This window comes from Ursus arctos, unplaced genomic scaffold, assembly GCF_023065955.2.
Source record: "Ursus arctos isolate Adak ecotype North America unplaced genomic scaffold, UrsArc2.0 scaffold_9, whole genome shotgun sequence".
In the NCBI taxonomy this organism is placed as follows: Eukaryota; Metazoa; Chordata; class Mammalia; order Carnivora; family Ursidae; genus Ursus; species Ursus arctos.
The window spans coordinates 44,851,660-44,860,351 of record NW_026623111.1 but is presented as its reverse complement, the minus strand read 5'-3'; the positions used below and the strand labels follow the sequence as shown (position 1 = coordinate 44,860,351).

The window sequence follows — 8,692 nt, the reverse complement described above, 5'->3', positions numbered from 1 at the left end:
TGCTACCTGATATACACACAGAATTATGTGTCTACTCAATAACTAAAATAGTTTTGTGAAAATTCGTGAGCTACAAATGCTGTCTTTGTGTCCTGCTTAAATGGTGTGATTTCATGTTTATGTCTTATACAAAATTCTAATGAAAAGAATATAAGCATCAGGATAGAAGATTGAGCAAAGAATTTTATTCTTTAATTCTATCCACTCAGCCTTAATTGATAAATAGTTTTATATTTTTTATAAAATATTTGGGTATTTTACAAGTTCTGCCTCAAAGATTCTGGAGGCTTCTTTTTTTTCTCTTATGATAAGTTATGATTACTTGACTGTTTCGTTGTAAATATTACCTCAGTTAAAACACCAGTACTGAGGAACTCCTCGGTGCGAGGCACGGGATGGTTACCTGTGGATCTCCCACTGGGTAGTGAAGCAGTCGTTCTGAAATAATAATGAAGAAATTTAAGAGGAAGATTTGGTCAGGGCAGGAAAAGCCAAAGTCTTAGTATTACCAAAATGAAGCTTTGGTGTTACAATTACTAGAGAACAAGTTACTTAAGGAACTTCACTCACTTTAGGATATCCACGTAGGCTAAAATTATGCTTGGTGTGGAAGTAATCTCAGGTCAAAGCTTTAAAGTTTAATAGGATGTTCAGCTCACAAAGTAGCTTATGAAGACAGACATGATCAATTTGGAATCACCTATATACTATGAAACTAAAGTATGAAACGTATACTTGAAAAAAGTGTCAGATTAATGTGGAGAAATAACAACATGAAGAAGGAGGAAGTCAAGCATCTCTCAAGGATACATTTGAATGCATCCTTAAAAGAACATCCTTGCTGGTATATAAGGTGGTCGTCCCTTCCCAAACTAGGTGCCTTCCAGAAATTAAAAAAAAAAAAAAATCTGAGATCACTTGTAATAAGAAAGGGAATAACAGATGGTCATACAACAGGTTATTGTTTTCTATGCACATGGGCAAGGTGAACAGAACCACTCTTAGCTTTGGCAAGTGTTCACAGTTATTATAGCAGCTATAGTGAGCCTGAATGCTAGCATAGCTAAGTGGAATTGTGTTTTTTATTTATGATAAGCCTTCATGGTTTTATAATAAGAAAATAAACCATAAAAATGAAATAGTTAGAATGAAAGGTAAAAATAGTCATTAAAAATAAAAATATAACAATTTAAAAAATTTTAACTGACGTGACATGATAAAGATAGTGTTTTTGAATGTGCCTTGAAATTAGAGAACGTCTTACATTTTGTACCTGAAATGCAGCCTAGCTACCTATGTTGCATATAGTAGTCATTCTGTTCGAATGTAAGTAATGGTAATGTGTTTACTGCTGTAATTTTTTCTTCTAAGAATTATAACCTAACTTCTGCATTAAACAGATATATTAAGGCTCTATTTTACACAATGTCTACAAGTAAATATGGTAGTTAATGTAGTAACTACCATATTAATCCATCTAAAAAAAGTATAAAATTATAACTTTATGAATTGTAATTGTAAAAAATGAGAGTAAAAGCAGGTTAATGTAAAATAATAATAAAGGGAAAATATGAAATGCTATACCACAGGAAAATAGTTCCCAAAAAAATGATAAAGAACAAAAAAACCATGAATCATAGGGTTAAATGGAAGAAAGTAAAGGTGATCATTACAGGAAGACAGTATTTATACAAAGATCATCAAAATGGTCTAGTCATTCACTGAGTATAAAAAAATAGAAAATAAAATTAAGACATGCTAGAACAAGAGGGAGATAATCCAATGTGGTATTCCTTTTGATGGCTCCCATCATATACAACATAAAGTTGGTTACTTCCTTGTGGCCAAAAAATTGTTTATGGCCTGGCCACTGCTCACTTTTTTCTATTCTTTCTCTCACCAGTCCCCTCATCCTACTGTGTGACCATCTCCATGACAAAGCAAACACACCCCACATTCCAATTTCACTGAAATGCAGTTTACTGGCAATATTAGTCCTCCAATCATGTAGTCTCAGACTATCATGCTATTATACCTTAATTTTCTATGCCTGAAATCCCTTCTCTTTCTTCTCTTTTTGTTATTTCCCAGTCTCAGTTCTACTTGTGTGGTCTCAGAAGCAGGAGCTATGCTTCACTCCTTTTTGTATCCCCACATCAGGCCACATTTTAAAATCTAAACAAGTTAGCTAACTACAAGTGTCCTAGGGCGCCTGGGTGGCTCAGTTGGTTGAGTGTCTGCCTTTGGCTGAGGTCATGATCCCACGGTGCTGGGATCGAGGCCTACCTCAGGCTTCCTGCTTAGTGGGGAGTCTGCTTCTCCCTGTCTGTCTGCCTCTTCCCCTGCTCATTCTCTCTCTAATAAATTTAAAAAAATAAAAAAATAAAATACAAGTGTCCTATTAAAATTACTGAATAAGAAAAATAAAAGATATCAGAGAGATAGAAATTATTCCAATAGTTACATAACAGGATTAAATTTAAGAAATAATGTACTACAAGCTAAAAGATGGCTCTTTTGTTGAATTCCAATTGTATATTTGGTAAAATTTCTAGAAGGAAAGATTAAAATAATTGCATGGGGGCACCTGGGTGGCACAGTCATTAAACGTCTGCCTTAGGCTCAGGGCATGATCCCGGCATTATGGAATCGAGCCCCGCATCAGGCTCCTCCGCTATGAGCCTGCTTCTTCCTCTCCCAGTCCCCCTGCTTGTGTTCCCTCTCTTGCTGTCTGTCTCTGTCAAATAAATAAATAAAATCTTTTAAAAAATAAATAAAATAAAATAAAATAAAATAAAATAAAATAAAATAAAATAAAATAAAATAATTGCATGTAACTGAGTTGGGATTTGAAATACTGGGGAAGTCCCATATCAGCTATTCACCAATTATCTGGTGAGGGAGATAATACATCATCTGTACCATCATGAAAAAAAATCTCCTATATGCCCTTCTTCATTATATTTGAGTTTATATCACATTTCAGTTAAGATTACTATTGATTTTTGCTATATCATAAGTAGCAAGAAGTTTCATAAACAATAATGTGGTTAATAAACAGAAAATTTGAAACATTTCAGTTTTGATTATTTTCATGTGCTTTACTTCAATGATAAAATATGGTTGACAATACATTATGTTGAAAAAACAGCACGGTTAGCAGGAGGTGTCAAGAGTAGCCTAGAGATCAGTTTTTGATCTGGGAGGTTTGACGTTCCTATCACACTATGTGGGAGTCTTTTGTGCTGCTCACTGATAACAAGTTTTCCATTCTTTCCAGACACACAGAAGACTGAACCTGATGAATCCCTTAAGTTTGGGTGTTTGTAATACTAGCTATTGAGGTAAGAGAGGGAAATGTCATGTTATTTCCAAACTGTAACTTTTAATTCCCAATGTGATGAACTCCTGAGTTCTTTTTGCCCTGCTAGGATGATTGTGGGAACACAGAGCATCATCAGCCCTGTCCCTAAGTAAACAAGACAAGAAAACAAATAAACACCTTCTAAATATTATCAATCAAAAAAAAATAAATTTTCTGTTTGTTTATCTTAAACCACCAAAATTTTGAAGGTGTTCAATTCCACAGCATAATCTAGTTTATCCTGATTGTTAGAGAACTTGGTTCACATGTTTGAAATGCTGGCATACATAAAAGCCTAAAATAGGGGGCATTAGATTAGGTATTCAGAGGCAGGTAATGAGGTGAATGTTATCAAAGGCTTGAAAGGTGGGGATCAGGAACAGTTTAACTATGAAGTTAATGAAACAGACTTCAGGTCCCTCCACTTACACAGGTCCATCCCAAAGTCCTAGGATGGAATCTAGTAATGTGTTTACAAGGACTTTACAAGAAGACATATTTGCAAAATATTCTGACATCAGTACTGTAAACTCACTTTATTAAGATCACTGTCTCTTTTTACCCTACCTCTCCATCACCTTCTTCTTCATGTTGAGTGACATCAGTGTTACCACAATCATTTCTGGGATTCGTCTAAGGGGAAATTGAGTTGGAGATACATTTAGTTTGAGTATAATAGAATATAAGAACTTAACACAATTTATAACTAAGTTTTGTTAGCCATACCAGGGGAGAAAAGCTTTTTAGAATATACCTGCAGCTCTCTGTGCCAATCTACCTGGTATTATGCAACAGAAATGTGTTCTCTAGCATCTGGCACCAGAAGAATGTGAATTGTGGAGGAGTAACAAGATTGGCGTGTATGGAGTTAGAAAGTAGTATATGGAATATTTTTTCTAGTTTTCCAATTATGAAATTATAAGCAAAAGATTTGTTTTTACAGAAGCCAAGTCAAAACTTAAGTTCTCTCCTGTATGTTACATAGGAAATAATATGATGAATATAACTATAAACACACAAAACATTTTTAAGTGGGATTATAGAATTCATCAGCATTCCCTTATTTTGAGGGGCAAAAAGATGCGCTATTACCTCTAACAGTGACTATTTCTATAAATGAAGTCTTATGTTCTATGTGTCCAAATTGTCAATAATTTTAAAAAAGATCTGCCATGTTAAGGGAAAGACAGATGTATTTTTCTGTTCTGTGAAGGAAAATAATATTATTAAAATTCAATATAGGGACGCTGGGTGGCACAGCGGTTAAGCTTCTGCCTTCGGCTCAGGGCATGATCCCGGCGTTATGGGATCGAGCCCCACATCAGGCTCCTCCGCTATGAGCCTGCTTCTTCCTTTCCCACTCCCCCTGCTTGTGTTCCCTCTCTTGCTGGCTGCCTCTATCTCTGTCAAATAAATAAATAAAAAATCTTAAAAAAAAAAAAAAAGAGTTCCATACTATTTAAAAAAAAAAGAAAAAAAATTAAATTCAATATAATATTAAGATGCAATAAAAGATAATTTAAAAGGCAGAAAAAATTTATAGGTATATCACAAGTAAAATTTTAAAAATTTGTGATGTTTCTGGTATTTATATTTCTTTATTTGTAATTATTTTGTGATTTATCTTCTCATCATAAATACCTAATTTTGTGTTTGTGATTTGGTGTTCTTATTTATTTATTTATTTATTTATTTTAATTATTTTATTTATTTATTTGAGAGAGAGCACAAGCAGGGGGAGGGGCCAAGGGAGAGGGAGAAGCAGACTCCCAGCTGAGAAGGGAGTATGACTCAAGGCTTAATCCCAGGACCTTGAGATTATGACCTGAGCTGGAGGCAGATGCTTAACCAACTGAGCCACCCAGGTGCCCCATGGTGTTCTTTTTTAAAAGAGGGCTTCTCAGCCTCTTCCCTAAAAACTTCAATATACACCATCATTCACACTTTATGGTAGAAAAACTTTTAGCAAAACTTTTTTTTGACCATTTTGGATTCAGGTAATATCTAATAAACTAATAACACTGGGGCTACAGATTAAAACACAAAATGTTAATAATGTATGTTTGTTACTATTGGCTACATTTGGCAATATACTGAGAGAGATGAACCCAGAAAAAGGCAGACTGTAATGAATGAAAACAGACAAAACCCTTCAATTCAGAGCCCTATAGATTTGGGAGAAGAAACTGCTATTCAACCACAGATAATAAAATGTACCATTTAAAACAAAAAAAGAAAGATATTTGTGAATGAATATTCAAATCAGTGTTATTAGCAATAGACAAAAACTAGAAACAACTCGTCTATCAATAGATAAATAAAAACATTTTTATACATCCATAAAATCAAATACTATGCAGCTATAGAAAAAATAATTATGCTAAGTGTAACAAACAAAATTCTATTTATGTAAAATTATAGACGATATTTACTATAGTCACAAAAACTAGATCAGTTGTTGCTTAGGGATTAGGAAAGAAGGGAAGATATATACAAAAGTGCATGAGGAAATATTTGCAGATGATAAATATGAATATGGCCATTATCTTGACTGTGGTGATTATTTTGCAGGTGTATACACATGCAAAAGCCTAATAGACTATACACTTTAAATATGTTTACTTTATTGTCAATTATAGCTCAGTTAAAGTATAAATAATTACTATGAGAAACAAAGGCTGATTAAAACTCAATTTTGTTACAAGGATCAAATAAAAAATGTGGCCATCCATTCATTGTTTAAAGTCTCTGATAGGATGGAATTGATGCCCAGAGTATCCTCACAAATGGAAATAGATATATCTGCCACAGGAAAATATGCTGCATGAGTGGATTTCCCAATGAAGCCTGAGAAGATTAGGGTATCTAAAAATAAATCCTATGTGAGAGTGAGAAAAAGGGAGGGAGAGCAAAAGAAAGAGAACTGTATTCAAGGTAGATACAAATCTTAAAAAAAAAAAAAAAAAGCAAAAATGAGAAATATTCTAGAAAAGAGCTTGTATATGACCTTTAGCATATGTTGCTGATTTGGAATCAACTAGATGATAGGTCCACTAAGGTTTTAGCAGAGTAATACTACCAAAGAAATATAGCATAGACCCTAGAGTAAAAATGGGTCTATGTCTGAGGTGTAAAACAACCCTTGATTCCAAACGCATAGAATGTACCACACCAAGAGTGAACCTTCATGTAAACTACGGGCTCTGGGTGATTATGATGTGTCAGTGTAGGTTCATTAGCTGGAACACATGTACCACTCTGGTGACGGGTGTGGATAATGGGGAAGGGTATGCATGTGTTGGGGGCTGGGAGCATACGGGGAAATTTCTGTACCTTCCCCTAAATTTTGCTGTGCACCTTAAACTGTTCTAAAAAAAGAAATTAAAAAAAAAAAAAAAAGCTTCACAATGACAACAAAAAATCCTTGGGTTGCAACCTTCTACAAGCAGGCTGCCAGCTGAGAAAGCTTCTTACCTTCTTGTAGCCCCCATCTCCCGCCCCCACTCACAAACAACCAGGAAAGCATTCCTCTCAACATCGACTTTCTCTGTAGTGTTATATTAATTAAACATGGAGGGCATTAGACTGAGATGGCTCAGGTGTCTTAATGGCCCATGTAAGCAAACCAAAATCTAAGCATATAAATGCCTCAAAACTAAGGACAACCAATCAGAAAGAGACAAGTAGACATTAAGCTATAGCTCATCAAAATTTCCTTGCTCTGCTTCTGCCTTTTCTCTATAAACGTCTCTCACTGAGCTCCTGTCATTGGAGCACTCCTGACTACCTCCAGTTTGCCTTTGCCCTGATTGGAATCGATTTTGCTCAAATAGACTATTAAAAATTTTACTACGCCTCAGTTTATCTTTTACAGTAGCCAACAATGTTATCCTTTTATAAACACACACGCAAAGAGCAACAGAAAAAACAAACATGTAATGGAACAACGGTATGACGTGACAAAGAGCCTGTTGATTTTGATTTCCACAGTTTTGGCAAGGGTGGACTGGTGAGAGGCAACATCTTAAGGAAGGGACACCCTCACAGTACTCTGAGGAGTGGAAGAGATAGAGAAAGCAAACTAGCTTTTCTTAGTAAACCAAGTTGTGGACAGCTGATCCTGTTTACCCTGCCTTTCAATATAGTAGGAAAAGGATGCAATTTCAATTGAGGTGGATCTCTTCTAGGATTCACATTTAGTCCTCTTAGCATAGTCCTTGAACTGACAACACCTCCTCCCTTCCCTAAGTATACACATGCTCCCACACACAAGCCAATGAAAAACAGCGGTGGTATTTGTTTCATTCCTTCACTTATGAAATACTAACATATGTTCATTGACTTTAAGCCTTTTCATCAATTATAAAATGATAGATTTAAGGATACTTTTATGACTTTTATTTATATGAATACACATAGAATATTCATAACAGGATATTATGCAATATCATCGACACTTAAAATTTATGCTGTAAAACAAGACCAACCCTTCGGACATTCAGACTATAATATTTACTGGCTGTGTGGCTTTGGGTACGTCACTTAACCACGTATGGCTTCAGTTTTTATCTATAAAATGAGCACAAGAATATAATCAACCAAATGTAGTTATTTAGAGGATTAAATGAAAAAAAGCAATTTTATGGGACCAGCTTAATGTCTGGCACATAATGAGAACTCAAAAAGATGCTATTATTTTTATAACATGAAGAAATCAAGTTTTGAAGTTGTCATGATGTTTTAAAGTCTCAGATATAATAAAATAAAAATTATCTTTGCCTATAGCTTACGCACACATACACACATGCACAAAGGGCCTAAAACTTTCCTTGGGAGAACAGCACAGTTGGATAGCTCCAGTTTTTCATGGTTTCTTCAGAAAATGAACTATGATCTGAAGTTTTCTTTTTTATGAATTATTCTGAAACTATCAGGAGGGTGAAGAGCTAATTAAAAAGGTTTTTTTGTAGAAAATCTCTCCTTGGCCTAAAGCCAAAAGATCAGAAAAAAAGGAAGATGCAAAGAAGAGAAGGTAGCCTGGTACTGATGAATTTCTAATGAACATTGAGGGTCAATGGGTCAGACTACAACAGTGTGAGGTGCCATAAATAATTTTTACTCACTTGAACCTGCAGCCACTTATATCTTTTATGTTTTCTTCAAATGTAAATCTTTGTAGGTTTTAAATCTGAAAAACTATCAATTTTAAAGAGTGAAAAACTATCAATTTATAATTTTATAATTCTATAATATAATCCAACTAACAGTTAAAAACAAAAAAATGTATGTCAATGTAATTGTTTTGCCAGAAACTTAGTAAGTGGTAGA

At 34.5% G+C, this 8,692-nt stretch overlaps 1 long non-coding RNA gene across 1 annotated transcript in view; it reads right to left on the bottom strand.

Annotated features, from left to right (window-relative positions):
* Positions 1–360: 360 nt before the first annotated feature.
* LOC130543206 (uncharacterized) overlaps positions 361–8,692 on the bottom strand; it is a 64,784-nt gene continuing 56,452 nt past the window's right edge. Inside the window, exons 3-4 of the long non-coding RNA XR_008958369.1 lie at positions 3,932–3,997; positions 361–438 (exon numbers count right to left, since the gene is read on the bottom strand). This is a non-coding gene — a long non-coding RNA (uncharacterized LOC130543206). The remainder of the gene's footprint in view (positions 439–3,931; positions 3,998–8,692) is intronic.